Here is a 13132-nt window from a genome sequence, read left to right on the forward strand (position 1 = left end):
TGAAGATGATGGTTCGGTAAAACCATCGAAACTAGTCCTGTGAAAATTTTGTAGGTATAACGCTGATTTTTGTTGTTTGACTTCTGAATTAGTATTTAATCGGCGTGTTATTGTGTCTTAATTATAGAAGCCCCAAACAGGCTTACATTTTGCTTTCTTTTTTGCACGTGGTGTGGCCGCCATTTTGTGATTGTAGGAGTTTCGGTGAGTACATTTTTGCAATTTTCAAGTTATGTTTATGTTTTGTACATTTGGATATTGTGCTTTGCTTGTCTGATTTCATGCATTTTGCTTACAAACGTTTTGTTTTCTATTCATTTCACTGAGGGATTTTTCTGCTGTTTTGGGTGTACTTTATTTTTGCTCAGTTAATTTAGTTTGATATTCTGCATTGTTTATCATGCCTTCATCCGTTAATCGTTTCACTAAATTACGCCTGAAACGGCAAAAATTCCTGAATCATCTTGACTTTTTACTTAAATGTAAACGTAAAAAATTGATCCCCAATTTTATTCAAATCAAATCTAATCAAAAACCTTCGAGTCGCGTTTCAAGAATTCTGTTAAATTGCAAGCTTGCCTTACTTCGGTCCGTGATAAGGGATACACGTCAACAATTGTCCAAAATTGAACATGAACTCTATAAGCTTCATCTGGAACTCGCTAAATCATATCCAAAATTCACTGCCCTTGAACAAAAGTCTTGGTCTAGAACGGAGAATGCAGTTAACCGTCATAAAAACACACTTGCAGTTAAATTCGAAAAACTTCTTTTACAGTCTTCCAGTTCAAGTAGTTCAAAAAATCTTCCCATTGTAAACATCAAGCCAATAGTTAATATTTCTAATGTTAGTCTTTCAGAAGAACAAGAGAGAATTCTAAAATATAATTTTAACTTCTCACAAACCTGTAAACCCTCGATTCCAAAGATTTTGGCTCCTATCGAAAAAGCTTTCAAGTTCAGTAAAGTTTCAGATTCACAGAAAGAAATGATTAGGTATCTTATCGCTCATAATGTGAAATTCAATAATAAACCTTTGAAACCAAATCTAACTGTGAGAGAAAGAGCTACAATGCGCGAAATTCATTCTAACCCGGATATTATCATTTCAAAGGCCGACAAAGGTGGCCAGATAGTCGTCATGGATAAGAACACTTACATCGATGGTGTCACTAAACTCTTAAACGAAGGACCATATAATCCGATCCCTAAAGATCCTTCACCTTCGGACTTATCCAAAATAAAAACTGCGATCAAATCTTCGCAAATCATTTCAAGCAACTTAAAACATTCGCTTATCCCATCTGTTGCGAATTGTGCCAGATTATATGCTCTTCCCAAAATTCATAAAAGTGGTATTCCTTTCCGCCCTATTGTATCAAATTTAGGTACTGCCTCGTATCCTTTAGCTAAATATTTAGTTTCTAGATTTTCCACTCTATTAGACAACAACATTTACACCATAAAAAATTCAATAGAGTTTGTAAAAAAGGTTAAAAACATTTCTCCTAGTAATTTACTCATGGTTTCTTTTGATGTAAAATCATTATTCACCAATGTCCCAGTGGAGGGTGCATTAAGATGTCTAGAAACCAGACTTCGCGAATTTCATTTCTCTTGCATCGAAATTGAGGAGCTAATTTCTCTCACTCAACTCTGTTTGAAACAAACACATTTTGTTTTCCAAAATAAATATTACAAGCAAACTGAGGGATTAGCCATGGGAAGCCCCCTTAGTCCCATCCTGGCTGATATCTACATGCATTATTATGAATCAAAATTGTTTGAAACTTTAATTTTCCCGGCATGGTTCCGCTACGTAGACGATACTTTTACCATGTTTGAAGGTAATAAAGATGATTTAAATAAAGTTCTTTCAACAATGAATTCTATTGATCCTGCTATTCAGTTCACTTTTGAACTTGAGACTTGCAATTCTCTTCCGTTTCTCGACATTCTGGTCACACGTAACACATCCAACTTCAGTACTACAGTTTACCGTAAACCTTCATCGGTTTGCCTTCCACCACACTTTAAATCATGTCATCCGACTAAACAAAAGTTAGCTTCATTTTATTCCTATGTTTTCCGTGCTCTTCAAGTTTGCTCCTCCAAACTAGCCCTTGATGAAGAACTAAATTATTTAAAAGCAATAGCTATTGACAGGGGCTTTTCACCCAACATTATTAATCAAGCAGTTAAAAAATTCTCATCTGAACACACTAAAAGCCACACTCTTATTTTAGAAGATTATAAAAATTCTGTTGTCATTCCCTTCTTTCCATCAATTAGCTATAAAGTTGCACATATTTTGCAGAAATTTAACTTTCGGGTTGTTTATTCTCCCATCAATAAAATTACAACTTCTATACTCAAGGACCCCATTCCGGATATGAATTCCTGGGGTATTTATAGGATTCCTTGCCAGTGTGGTTTAATTTACATTGGCCAAACTAAGAGAGCCTTAAAATTTCGCATCAAAGAACATGAGGCATATGTTAGAAAAAAGGAAACACAGAAGTCTTCTGTTGCTCAACATTGCTGGTCCGAAAATCACACTTTCAATTTTTCTGCTGCCAAAATTATTCAAAAAACATCTTCCATTGGAGAACTGGATTTTCTAGAGGCATTTCACATTCATAAAAATCTTTCTGTTCTAGTTAACGATCCTAATTCCAATCCAAATTTGCCTTCGGCTTTTAGAGAAATTATGTTTTAGTTCTGGTTTCGCCAACAGATGGCGCCACTTTCTTATTCTTGTTCAGGCTTTCTTATCTTATCTAATCATTATTTCCTATCTTGTTCATTTGCGGTTTTGCAGCTGAAGATGATGGTTCGGTAAAACCATCGAAACTAGTCCTGTGAAAATTTTGTAGGTATAACGCTGATTTTTGTTGTTTGACTTCTGAATTAGTATGATAGGTAATATTTGCAACAAGGAAAAAAAAATTAAAGTTTGACGTTTAGTGGAGAAATTGTTCCAAATATGCATGCAACAGAAAAAAAAAAAAGAAAAAAAAAAATGTTTCGAACTTTGCGAAATTAAGATCTTTAATGTTAAAAACAAACTCATTAAGTCGAAGGACAGTAGCAAAATCATTAAAGTGATTTGTGTTAACTTTAAACAAAGTGGTCAACGGTAATCTGAATTTTAAAAAAGCGAATAAACATAATGTGCGTCATCTTTCTACGCAGAACGCGCTCCAAAATTCTTTATGAGAAACATTTATCCCTGCAAAATTGGAAACATTTTGTCCTAATAGATGAATCTCAGATGTATGTATATGAAAGCAGTCAAAAAAAAATCCATTATTGTCATCAAAGAGGAGAAAACAAATCTTAAAAAACGGTTCACAGAATCTAGAGAAAGTTTTACAAAAGGATTTATGATTGTTTTAGGTTTTTCATATACCATTTTTCATATAGAGAGGAGAAAAATGTTAACCAGTTTCACATATCAGGAACAAATTTTGTACCCAATTTCCATTCTACTGGGCCGATTGACGAAATTCAAATTGCGTTTATCATGTCTCGAAAGTGCAACTTAGGATATATTAGATTTATATAGAGCATTGTTCTAACATAAGTATTCTGACAGAAAATCGGACATTTTTTTAAATGATATGCCATTTTTTTCCCGTATTTCGATTCTAACATTCAAATTCTGCCAGATTACCAAGTTTTGTAAAAATCGCAAGAGTAGTTTTTAAAAAATTAGCTCCTCACTCTTAATTGAATTTGCTATATATTTATTAACATCTCGTTTTTTTTTTTATTAAACTTATTTGATTCCTTCTTCCAGATTTCGAAATTTAGGTTCATTCCAAATAAAATTCGCCCATTTTTTATGATTTATTTTTTTAATTTGTATTTTGTAATAATTTTCATAAATTTTCCGAAAAATGAAACCTATGAAATTTTTACAATCATCTTAAAGTAGATAGATGTATTTCTAAGAACACCTGCAAAAAATTAGAGTTTTTTTATTCCAGATTTCCTAAGATATACGTGAATTTACATATACGCGCGTTTTGAAATTTGCCATATTTGTTATAAGCGATAAAAACGACAGATGTGGTTTACGAAATTCGTTAAAATTATTTGAAAGTATGAACGATACAATGAAAAAAAGAAAAATAGGTTGCTGTAAATTAAGCGAATTATTCTTGGAACAAAGTGAAAAAAAATGCGCCATGATAAGTTTTTTAATTTCTCCGTAAATTTCGCAGCAAATTTTACAAATTTAATATTTAGGCATAATCTGAGCCGTAGAATCAGAATATGGAAAAAAAGTTTCATGTCCTTTCAGAAAAAGGTCCGATTTTGTATCTAAATACCCATATTAGAACAAGTCGCGCTTTCGAGACATGAAAAATGCAATTTGAATTTCGTCAATCGGCCCAGTAAAACGAGATATATAGAATAGTCCCCCCTTCTTTTCCCCCCTCAGTATACATTTCGATAAATACACAGTAACCGGAATTGAAAATTTGCTTAAAATATTTTTTTATTCTGTTGATAAATAATTTCTTTTACTTAAAAAAGTCTTGGCTCGTCAACTCGGGAAATTCACTGTACGCAGGAATCCTTTCGCGCATGCAGTCTGAGTGCAGAAGTTGAGTGTGCTGACAAACAAAAAAATTGCTGACAAACCTTTGCACCTGTGTACTATGAAACTGTTAACTACTAATATAAACTGCGAATACTGCTTATAAAAATAAACAGAAAGCTCGATTAATAAAATGGTCATAATGCTATACTAAATAATTATATAAAAAATTGAACTCTCTACTTACGAAACTACCCTCCTTTCAGTGCTGAAACTCATTTCATAAAATTCTCTACACTCAGCTTCCCACTAACCGAAGTAATGACGGAAAAGACGTCCACGGTTAACTCAAAATCGCGGTTACTACAAGGGCTGTAAGCTGACAGCATTATATCTTTAAAAGAAACCTACATCCCAGTAAGAATACCTAGTAATATTAACATTACAATATCTGACGTTATTGAGCAGATAACTGAGTAGAACGTTGATACCTGATAGTAACCTTTTAAAACCCCAGTGTTTCCTCATATGAGGCTTGGCCGCAGTTCTCAAGAGACATCAGAGGAATGAAGGAAACGGAACAAAAGACACAATAATTTCGAAAAGACAGAACACCTTCAGCTAATAGGTAACGCTGCAATGGGCTGGAACGTAAATTTAATGCATTTAATAAAAATAATCAAGTACACGGTCTACCAATAAATTAACCTTTAAAGAGGAAAAACTCAGTACAACAGAAAAAGAAAATTATGAGAATATTTTTAAAATTTTCATATGCTAGCGCTAATAAAAGGCTTAGGGAGAAAATGTGGTCAATAAAAGGCTAAGGGAGAAAATGTGATCAATTAAATCAGGATTTAAAACAAAAAGAATATAACATAACGGGAAATTACTAACCCTTTTATATTACAGTAGGAGTCGATGTGAAACAGCTATGTGCTTGACTTTATTCTTACTAGAGAAGAATTAACTTTGATAAGATGATTTAACAGTATTTATATATTTCGATTAGGTATGATTAAATTACGTATTGCTGTAGATTAAAAGAAAGAAAAGAAAAAGAAACTATTCCTAAGAATTCCCATGACATCATTCTGCTATCACTGCAATTAGCCTGCGCATTTTTCTTTTCCTTTTTGTATTTTTTGTGCAACGCAGGTGGTTTGTGATAGCAATTTTTTCATCGATTCACAATAAATAAACTTAATTTTTGTTGAAAAAAAGAGCTCGCCAGCCTTATCCTAATAAACCTTGTAATTGGAAGGTCTAGGATGGAAATTTATGGAAATAAAGCCGGTAACTACATATCCCTGAACACATTATGTAGAGTTTCATCAATTTAAAAAATATTGTGGAATCAGTAAAAAGTTTGACAACTCTTGATACACACTGAACATTTACTGCGTGACTGCGTAGTAAACATTGATCCTATTCTTGATATATAGAGCATTACAACATTCTGGTTGAATACAGTGCGAATTCTAGCTGAATAAAATTTTAGTTTTTGCAAATACATTTTTGCTTTTTAATATTTCCCTTAAAGTATTTTGAAGTCATATTCGACGGAAGATAAAATCATTAATATTTTTTTAGGTACGATATTTTACAACAAAGTTGTTAACCTTAATCCTTAAAGGATATATTTAAAGGGAGGTTTTTAAAAATTCGAGAAAATAAGCCGTTTTCCTAAGTCATAAAATGCTTTAATAGTAGTCGCTTCACTGTGTGTGTGTATAATTATGACAAAGCCTCGAGAGGTATCTGCCTGAGGAGATGAATGCCTTCGTGGAGGACTTTCTAAGGGAAACTGGCTCGTATACACGCTTCACATGGGGAAAACCACGAAAACGCCCATGCAGTCAGCCCGTTCGCGGGATTCGAACCTCGAACCGAACTACTAGTGTTCAGCGACTTTACCGCTCGGCCGCTGGTAGGCAGTAGTCGTTTCAGAAAACAGCTTATAAATGCTCTGAACGTAAAACAACATAGAATTTTAAAAAAATCAAAAGTACAAAAGAAGCGTTTTAAAAAGCCCTAAAATTTTACCGTTTCTTACTGTCAATATAATTGGAATAAAAAGGGGGTAAAAGTAGATGTCAATGAAATACAATACTTCATTATGCAATTATAAAACAACGTTCCATTGCTAACTAAAACAAACAAAAGGATTGTTCGTGAAAATAATACGGAACTAGTAGAACTTTTAGGAAATTCACTCATTTCATATAACTTCCATAAAGTTCACGAGAAAATTTTGAAATATTTACAAATTTTATTGAGTTTATATAAATGCAACCCCCTTTAAAAAATATTCACTAACTGATATTATGTATTGCACAAAGAAAAGGGGGCTTTTTTTTTTAATGCAGTAAATGTGAAACTTTCCACACTCATGGGGAAAAATAAAACCATAAACATATATTTTGCATCATATTTATGTATCTTTATATTAGGTTATCATGAGCATTCCCACTGAAATGGGCAAAGTCTAGGATATAAATTGCATCAGATATGATTTCCTGTCGTTTATGAAGATATCGCAAAAAAACCTAACAGAATAAGAGAACTGAAATTAACATTTCTGTCCTAGTCAGACTACTAGAGCCCACCAGCGGCCGAGCGGTAAAGACGCTGAATGCTGGTAGTTCGGTCTGAGGTTCGAATCCCGCGAACGGGCTGGCTGCATGGGCGTTTTCGTGGTTTTCCCCATGTGTAACGTGTATACGAGCCAGTTTCCCTTAGAAAGTCCTCCACGAAAGGCATCCCTCCCTTTAGGCAGATAGCCCTCGTGTGCTTTGCCATAACTGAATAATCCAAATCCAAATCCAAATCCTAGTCAGACTACAGACTCAAAAAGATACAGGTGTTTCTCGCTTTTCTCTCTCTCTCTGTGTCTTTTATTTTTTAAGTGAAAATATAAGAAAGAGCATGTTTCGGACTACAACATTACTAATCTGCGCTATCAGAGAAGTAAAGGCACACGAATATCCATTTCATTGTCAACTCATCCAAACATTCTGGAGCTTACAGACAGGACGGTTTATCAATTTAGATTATGTTACTTATATTCATTTAAGTACGTAAGAGGTCTACAGTTTCAAAGAGGCTTCACTACGATGTCCCTATAAAGAATCCCCCCCCCCAAATCCTAAATGGTAAACTTATTTTGTTAATTCATAGAGGTGGGGGAACTCATAAAATCTCTACTAGACCCAACCGCGTCTACCACCGTCTCACTGACTACATAGAAGGCAAAAGAAAGCCACGAAAGTTACAAGAATTCCGAAATCTTGCTTTGAGAAAGTCAATCAGATAATTTTGGAAATTAAAAGTTCAGTGTTTAAAAGGGAGAACAGAGTATTCTTCACTTCAGAAGCAAAAATGCCAAGGATATTATATTCCTCTCAAGATCGGATTACCGCCACAAGGCACAAGCTCAGGGATCCATAATTTTAAAACACCTAAAAAATCATCAAAATCACCATCTGCTTGTTTCTCATCCACTCCCAACAACAAGAATCAGGGTGTTGGAAGCCCTGAGGCCCTAGGGCTGATTGCATAGGGTTGTGCTCTTGTGTGCTTAGCCACATTTTTCCAAGTAACTGCCCACAGTTTTACGAAGTAAAATGAAAATGCATTTACAATGATACGCATCGAAATAACTTTTTTAAATAATAAATACGTCAAGTGTTTTCGTGATATTAGAGCTGTCATAAAATTCTGGAAGACTATTCGCTTAGTAGGGTCCCATTCATTTGATACTTCAATCAAATTAACAGTCAACAAAAAGTGAATTCTGAAATTCTGGCAGATTACTGGCTAGAACAAACACAATGTGCTTCAAAGGGGAATATAAAATTTTCTTAATAATAGAAAATAAATACCAATGGATGGACAGTTTGAAATACCATTCAAATGCAGAATAAAACTTGAAGTCTCCAACAGAAAACTGAATTCAATACGATTGCCATAAACTTCAGTAATTTTACACATAGCGTATCTGCAGTGGCCGAACGGGTAAGACTACTGAACTAATCAGGGAAGACTACTGAATTCGTCTTGGTTCCATTGTCGGTTGTCTATATGAATTTTTCGTAATCTCTTGCTCTTTTTAACGTACGAGACAGTTTCCGTTATGAAAGGTCTGACGAATTTACCCTTCTTGCGGCAGATGACCCCCGTACGCTTAGCTATAACCAATTAACAACCGATTTTGGACTGCATCTTATAAACAACGAATAAACATGGTGGTACATTCAATCTTTCTAGATGCGCTACAAAGGGAAAAAAAACAGCAGCGTATAATTGGTGGAATATCATGGTCAACCTACAGGCCCCCTTTAGCGATCTATCCACCCGGAAAACAACAGACTGTATAAAATATATAAGACTAACAGGTAACGAAGATATGCAGTGTTTTCCTCATAAGTGCTCATTAAGTTCATAGCCGTTTAACTGCATAATGGAGCAAGCATGCCCACAGACATATACGCATGAAATGCCTCGCACCTACGCAAAGCTGCCATTTTTTAAACGGCGTAATATATAATGGAAATGTTACGACCTGGTAATACAGTGACATGACTGAAACGTGATGTGTTTCATCATATTATGACATACATTCAGCTTCTACAAATCTTTTCAATTATTCTCGTTTCCTTGGCAAAGCTGAATACTCCTTTTTGAAATCCGCTGGAGCTTCTTAATTGCGATCGCAACACTAAATTTATAAACAGCCTGGACATGAGCAAAACAAGCTATATAGAAAAATATATTAAGCGATATAATTTATTAATGATGTTATAATTTACTTAATATTTAAACCAAGCTTGAAAACCAAAAAAGAAAAAAAATCTGAAAGCTTTCAGATTTTAAATTACTTTTTTTTTTAAACGTTTTGTGCGTTACCTTTATTGATTAAATATCATGTTCTTCGCACTTAAAATACATAAGATTCAATTCAACATCAATATCACAAAATATTTAAAAACAGCATATCTTTAGAATTTCCGATACACAGTCTCGCGCGCTCGAGATAAAAACTTTTTTCCCGTACAGCGTTGCCATGGCTCGCTTTGAAATCGTTGAGTTTGCTAATCAAAAATTCGTTAATGTTTTACGAAATTTTAAACGGGTAATTAAACAAATTCGGTCTTTCAAGTGCCCACGTTCGGTTGGAGGAGTATTCAAATTTGGATGGCTCTAGGTACCGCTGTTTTTTCATAATGCAAGAAACATTCAGGCATATTCTTTATTATTTAGTTTCTTTAAATATAATACATGGCGATAATATCGGGTTGCAATCGACGGACAATGCAGTTTTGAAATTAATCGCCCTTTGGACTTAAAAAAAGTCAGTAAATTTAAAAAATAAAAACCCAGGTATACACTAATTATTTACTCACGCAAATAAAAGATTTAGAATACGCTGAAATTACCTTAAGAAATATGTTCAAGAAAGAAAAACAGTCCTGCAAACAAGAGAAGAGTACAGAAAAATACGTACTCTTGGATAAAGGGAGCATCCACAAATCCACAGCTACCACAAACAATAGCTCTTAAAATCCAGACTAAAACATAAACTCATATAACGAGAGGGCGACACGATTTCTTTTAACACCAAACTCGTGACCAATGCTTATAAGCCTCGGTACAAGGAAAAAAGGGAATACAAAATTAGCACTACACTTACATTTTCGTCTGCGCTCAAAAACATTTTAATTACTACCTGATACTTGGCAATACCATTAAAGCGTCTCTCACGCTCAATAGGTGGTCTAAACGTGACGCACATAATACATGCACGCATACATATATGGGCATGAACACTTCACTACACGAAGAGAAAACATGCAAATGAATTCCAGCTAAAAGTTAAGTATATTTTTAAATCAGAAGCTCCGAAGATATTATCTTTCCAAAAAAGTCATTACGTCACTATTTCAGTTTTGGCGATAAAAATAATACTACTTAATAAAAAAAGTTAACAAAAATTGTTGTTGTTGCTAATGCTCACTGGTCTGATTTATAGTCAGCTCAAGCCCACGAAATTCCTCGCGGCAAAGAGCGCAAATGTACCCCTGGCGTTGGCAACAGCCTGGAACACTTTACAGGTGACAGTGCGATTTAGCTCAGTTCTACCCCCAATTTTGATGGAGAGCCCCCGGGGGGGACCGGGTCCGACGGTCTCCCGAACCTCTTCCTCTATCATCAACCTCTCGAGAGGACTTTCGCCTCGGCGCATATTTAGAGTGCTTTATCATACCGCACGGATGCTATGCATTTACAAACATCCATACCTTCTCCAGGTTTCGAACTGGGGCCCTTCGGCACGGCAGTCAGCGACGCTAACCACTATACCGGTTGAGTGGTTAACAAAAATTAAAATGAGTTTTGTGCTTGGACCTATATCAGAAAGAAACAGAAGTACCTCCTTCTGTCACTGATGCTACAACTTGAGTTTTTTCATCAATATTAATCTAAAAGTTAAATCCCTCACAGTTTATTGATTTCATTTATTTCATTAGTTATTAAAACTTAATTTATTATTAAACCGACATACTCAAATCATTCCTTTTCTAAGAGGCGGCTCTAAGACTTAAATGTTGCCTTGTTTCAAAATCAAGATGCGTGGTTACTTAATATCTTATTTGGCTGTATGTGTTTGTAATTTGGCAATTTCTATACTCTATTCCAACCTTTTTTGACGATTTTATATTTTATTTGGCGACATAATTGCAGTTTCTCTGTAAACTCAGAATCACAATGTATAAAACAATACTAAAATCCTCATTGAGCACAGTCAGTCTTGACAGAGTCTCTTTAATAACCACAGGTCACATACCCATCTTCCGAAGTAACTTCCTAAATTCCGCTACAAATTTTAATATTCTATAGACATTTTTGGCTAGGCCTAGCGACAATAGAATGCTCCACCAACTGAGTACAAATGCTGATATTCATATAACAGGCGGTACAGCAACTCAGCTGGTGGTAGGTAAGTTTAAAAAGTTCATTCTATAATAGTTTGATAACATTAATCGTCTAATTGGATCCCAACAGTAGACGTATTTTCTATGCTTTCGTGAACAAACGGGCAGAACTTCAACAAATTAATAACAATATCCCAATGAGAACATTTACCGCGACCATATTAGGCTGCGCTCACTGTAATTATTAAACTATTAAAATTATTATATGCAAAGCGAACACATTTTTCAATTTTTCATCGAAGACTGAAACTGATGAAACAGTCCATTAAAATCAACACTTTCATCAATTTTATTTTCCAGTCAGAAAATAACTGAAGGCGGAGAAAAATCGTCAATTATTTACTCACCGAAGAATGAAATAAAATAATCAGTTGTGATACCATTGGATTTTACGTATTTTACGTAAGAAATAACAACGAACCGTGACGCATTTTTTTTTTTTTTTTTTTTTTAAATTCATACACTTTTAGTTTCGGATGCTTAACTTTCTTCTTCTGAATCACTTTCAAAAACAAGTCGTTTTCCGTGAATTTTCGATCCGCCTGACTGGCGTAGGATAATTTTTAAAGTAATTTCTTAAAAACTGTCTTCCATCATTATCTTTAAAAATATAGTCTCCTATCATATAATTATATCAATATTTCTCACGCATAAAGTAATGAATTTATCCTGAGTTTACATCAAATGATCATTTCCATCCTTGAACAGTCAAGAATTAGAAAAATGCTGTTGAAAAGAGTTATTGATTCTTATTATCGATGGAAGAGTTTTCTAACATTGCCCCGTCATAACTGCACCAGCACTTTTACGCAAGCTGGCGGCTACTGTTCAGAAAAAAACTTCATAAGGGTGTCGCGGTATAAAGGTGCCCACAATCTTAGACCGATCAGTTTCTAACTTGGAAAAAGCAACCTATATAAAAGGATCCCCCCTCAACAAATTAGAAAATGGTGTGCCTAAGAATGCCAGCAACTTTATAAGAGGGCACTATTGCGACGGCATTCCAGGCCCACACCTCTACCGCAGGTGCTGAACCTAGCTAGCTGTTAAGCATCCGCCCAATTTTAAGGGTTCGAAGGATCTCAGGTGGCTATCCGATGGTCTTCAGCCACTTCGCCGAGCCTTGCTTATTGTTAAGCTACCGCCCCAATTGAGGTACAACACACACGAGGAGCTGTCTTAAGATCTCTCAACCCTTTTTTCCTTACTACCAACCTCTCAAGAGAACATTTGACTTGCCTCGTATTTTGAGTGGCCCTCTTGCCGCACAGACACTATATGCTTAAAAGTACCCACGCCTTTTCCGGGATTCGAACCCGGGCCCATCGGTAGGCAATCAGCGTCACTAATCACTATACAGGCAGAGTGAGATTTTCCACTAACAATTATTCTAATGCTTGAACTTTTCAAAATCTCTCTGAACATTTCACCTATCTACCAACTAAAAAGGCTCATTGAAGGAGGGAGCACAAAGACTGGAAACAAAATAATTACGTCAGTAAATTCGTATTCAATTAACTTGAAGCGTTCACAAATGTAGTATGGTATACAGTAGTTCATCAATCCAAAAACAGATATACATGTGCTACAC

At 35.0% G+C, this 13132-nt stretch overlaps 1 protein-coding gene across 5 annotated transcripts in view; it reads right to left on the reverse strand.

Annotated features, from left to right (window-relative positions):
* Hmgs (hydroxymethylglutaryl-CoA synthase) overlaps positions 1 to 13132 on the reverse strand; it is a 91328-nt gene that overhangs the window by 51602 nt on the left and 26594 nt on the right. Inside the window, exon 1 of one of the 5 annotated variants that reach the window (XM_035362227.2) lies at positions 5447 to 5466. The exons of the other annotated variants lie outside the window; for them this stretch is intronic. The gene's annotated coding sequence lies outside the window, so the exon portion shown is untranslated. Of the gene's footprint in view, positions 1 to 5446; positions 5467 to 13132 lie in introns of those variants that run through there. 5 annotated transcript variants of the gene reach the window in all.

The sequence above is a fragment of the Stegodyphus dumicola genome, chromosome 2 (assembly GCF_044657685.1).
Source record: "Stegodyphus dumicola isolate Sdum_Otavi_A_Nest chromosome 2, ASM4465768v1".
NCBI lineage: Eukaryota > Metazoa > Arthropoda > Arachnida > Araneae > Eresidae > Stegodyphus > Stegodyphus dumicola.